Raw genomic sequence first — 4,687 nt, 5'->3', positions numbered from 1 at the left:
GGTATTGAGCACTGTTTAACGGATAAACCACAGTAACCTCAGCTATATATATATTATATATATATATATATATATATATATATATATATATATATATATATATATATATATATATATATATATATATATATATATATATATATATATATATATAATATCTATCATTTAAATTTATTTATTTTAACATTTTTGTTTACAAGTTAAATGTGTTAAATGATAATACAAGCATGTTTAACATTCCTTTATTTCATGAAGACAAGAATATAAATTGGTGTATTAGCTGACACACCACCATCGACTGACACACCCTCCACCATCGACTGACACACCCTGCACCATCAACTGACACACCCTCCGCCATCGACTGACACACCCTCTGCCATCGACTGACACACCCTCCACCATCGACTGACACACCCTCCGCCATCAACTGACACACCCTCCGCCATCGACTGACACACCCTCCATTATCAACTATCACACCCTCCACCAACGACTGACACACCCTCCATGATGGACTGACACACCCTCCATTATCAACTGATACACCCTCCGCCATCAACTATCACACCCTCCACCATCGACTGGTACACCCTCCACCATCGACTGACACACCCTCCGCCATCGACTGACACACCCTCCACCATCGACTGACACACCCTCCACCATCGACTGACACACCCTCCGCCATCGACTGATGTTGGAGCCAGTTGGAGCCTATCTATATTATTTATTTATTAATTGAGCTGAAGGACCTCCTCATCAGACAATATAACCAGGATTTCTCTGAAAACATATATGAGAAGAAAAATGAGATGTCAGTTGAGGATAAATGTTCTATGGAGATCGCCTCAAGTTCAGTCTTTCTTAAAGATGGTCACGATCCTCTGCCACTGCCTTTCCGGGATAAAGACAAAGTCACACCTCAGGATAAGTTCAGAGAGAAAGAAAGACATCGGCATTCCTCCTTTTCTTCTTCCAAAAAAAGCCATGACAAAGATAAAGAAAAGGTCAAGAAGGACAAAGGAGACAAACGTGACAAAACGGAGGAACTCAGAGATCTGTACGGTCGGAGGGGAAGCTTACCTTTTAACTAAGAGCCAATGCCCTTAGAGGCTGATCGTTACACATTCCCATACGCCGGAAAAGGAGATGGCAAAGACAAGCACAGAACAGTCGAAAAGGAGAAAAATAAGAAAATCAAGAACTACACCAAGGACAAGACCATGGACCATGGAACAAGGAAACATATAACAAGACTATGGACCATGGAACAAGGAAATATATAACAAGACCATGGAACAAGGAAACACATAACAAGACCATGGAACAAGTAAAGACAAGTCCAGATGCCAAAGACTTTGTGAGAAGTGTTTTGGTTAAAACCAAGACCAACACGGTTCAACGACCAATAGATGAACTCTGCCTGCTAATGGAAGCAGCTTGATGGACTGAGGGGGGCTTCGGTTCTCCAGACTCGATGACCTCTTCAGATATGACTATGGACTTTGATGAGACTTGACTAATAACTCAAGTAACTTAATTAATTTTGAATTTGAAGAACATAATTGTTTGGATTATATTGTTCTATTATGGCTCCTGTGAATATTATTATTTGTGTAATTGTTTTGCTAAAGCACACAATTAGGGGCCGGGATGTTGGAGCCAGTTGGAGCCTATCTATATTATTTATTTATTAAGTGTTTGACAATGAAATCAAATAATGTCAAGAATGATGTTAATGAATTATTGGATGTTTTAGATTTCATTGTGATTGACTGATTGTTTTCAGCTGCTTACGCTCCTACTGGTGAGCCACTTCCTCCTCCTATAATTAAGAAGACAGCAGCCGGCGGGCCGTGAGTAAAATCAACTGATGACGTCATGAATGAACGAATGAACGCGCCGCTGCGCTGTATGGAATCATTGGAACAGATTGTGGATGTGAAATGCAATAAAACAGGATGTTGGAAGGACATTTAAGAATGAAATAAGTGGACATTAAATTGAGCTGTGTGATTACCTGGAATGATGTCTGGCACACCTGAGACGGCAGCTGAGCACGAGGACATGCTGAGAACGCGCATTGCTTCGCGCAGAGGCAGACTGGGCGCGTGCACGAGGAGGCTAAATGAAATAAAGACTTTGATGACTGATGTTAGAAATGCTGATAAAGTCAATGATGCATTTGAAGTATTTAAAGGAGCTGTGGACGAATTTAAAAATGCTCACAAATCTGTGCAAGAATTCTTTTCAGAAGAGGAAAAGGAAAATGATTATTATGACTGGTATGAACCCAGAATAATACATTTGAATTATTTCATGAAAGATGTTGAAACATGGAAAAGAGAAATTGCACAAACAAAAGTTGGACCACTGGACAGCATATCAAATGTATCTCACGAATCAAAGTCTGCCACTGGATCAAAAGCCTCCAGATGTTCCTCAGTATCCTCAGAATTAAAAATTGCCAAAGCGGAACAGGCAGCCACAATGGCTCGAGCTGCTGCACTTAAGGAAAAACACACCTTGCAACTGGAGGAAACAAAGCTTAAAGCAAAGATGGAGCAAATGGAGTTGGAAGCAGACCTCGCAGCATCAACTGCTAAAATACAAATCCTTCAAAGTGATTTAATTCATGAAAGCCATGGTGTGGCTCAGGAACCTCCAGGTGATGGCATGACTGAGTATTATGATTCTCACCATGAAAGAGAAACCATGGAGAGCAATGTGGACTTTGTAGAGTTCGGTGCAATACCCAAGACCCCACTTCACCAAACCATCTTAAGTCTCCACAGACCTCTACCTAAAAGGAACACCAACACATCAGAAGATCTAAATAAACCTCAAAACCAAAACGCAACTGAAAAACACAAGACCCAGATTGTAAATCAGACTCAACCAATAAATCACTCTGCACAAGATAATGTGGTTATCAATGCTGGTCATGATAACTTGGATATGGTTATTCAAAGACAAAGTGACATCACAAAACTCATTGTCTCACAGCAAAAACTGTCTCTACTACCAGTAAGAGAGATTTCTGTGTTTGATGGTAACCCACTGGCATATCAGTCTTTTATCCATGCATTTGAACACTTGATTGAAGACAAGACTGATAATGATCAAGACCGACTCTACTACCTTGAGCAGTTTACCTCTGGTTTGCCAAGAGACTTGGTTCGCAGCTGTTTGCACATGGAAGCCAGTAGGGGCTATAATGAAGCAAGGCGCCTCTTAAAAGAACATTTTGGAAATGAGATGAAGATTTCGGGAGCTTACTTGGAAAAAGCCTTGAATTGGACAGCGATTAAAGCTGAGGATGGGAAAATGCTGCATGCATATGCACTGTATTTGAGAGGATGCTGTAATGTAATGCAAGATTTACAGTATTTGGAGGAACTTGATATCCCATCGAACCTAAGGCTAATTACATCCAAACTACCCTACAAACTCAGAGAAAGGTGGCGAAGCACAGCTTATGAGACACAACAGAGAACTGGCAGGAGAATCAGATTTAACAACTTTGTGGATTTTGTGGAAAAGCATGCCAAGATGCTTTTGGATCCGTTGTTTGGGGACATTCAGGACCAAATAACAATGAAAAGGCCTCTCCCAAGAAGCACAAGTGAACTAAAACCAATCAGCCAAAGACACAGCAGCTTTGCTACTTCAGTAGCTGTGAATACAGAGCCAGCAGGATGCACTGTAAAACAATCATCTGTTCCACAACAACCTGCTCAAACCACACCCAGTGGTATCATCCCTTCATGTGGATATTGTCATGGCAAACATGCTCTGATTGACTGCTCACAATTCAAAACACAGTCACATGACAAAAAGGTTGACTTTTTAAGAAGGCAAGGATATTGTTTTGGTTGCCTACTAAAAGGTCATTTAAGCAAAAATTGTAAAAGAAGATTAATGTGTCATCTTTGCAAAATGAAACATCCTACTGTACTTCATATTCCAAATGAAAAAGGCCCAAGGCAGGAAACTCAAGCAAAGCCCACTGCTGAGACAGAAGAAACCTCTATAAGCATTGCTCTTGTTTCAGCCGGTGATGCAACCGGGGCCGGGAAAGACTGTGCACTTTCAATCGTGCCAGTCAGAGTTAAGGCGGGAAAAGGGAACAGCTATGTTCAGACCTATGCCTTTCTCGATCCAGGCAGCACGGCAACATTTTGCACGGAAAATCTAATGGACCGACTGAAAGTGAAAGGACGCAAAACAGAAATTATTTGGCGAACAATGGGACAGGAAAAGCCTGTGAAGACCTATGAGGTCAGAGGACTGGAGGTTGGAGACATGGAAGGGTTCACATCACTGGACCTGCCGAAAGTGTACACACAGAGCAAGATACCTGTCTCAAAGAAAAACATCATCACAAAGGCTGACTTGAAGAGGTGGCCATATCTTGGTGGCATTGACTTAAAAGAAATTGAGGCAGATGTTGAACTTCTTATTGGGACTGATGTTCCTCGGGCAATGGAGCCGTGGAATATAATAAACAGTCAAAAGAATGGACCATATGCAGTCCAAACCAGACTGGGATGGGTGGTAACTGGACCACTCAGTTGCAGTGCTACAGAACATGCTGGGCCCATTGCAGTGTCAACTAACAGAATCTCAGTAATTGAGCTGAAGGACCTCCTCATCAGACAATATAACCAGGATTTCTCTGAAA

Source organism: Entelurus aequoreus, linkage group LG01 (genome assembly GCF_033978785.1).
Source record: "Entelurus aequoreus isolate RoL-2023_Sb linkage group LG01, RoL_Eaeq_v1.1, whole genome shotgun sequence".
Lineage (NCBI taxonomy): Eukaryota > Metazoa > Chordata > Actinopteri > Syngnathiformes > Syngnathidae > Entelurus > Entelurus aequoreus.
The sequence above is the reverse complement of the archived record's forward strand: the minus strand, read 5'-3'. Positions refer to the sequence as shown.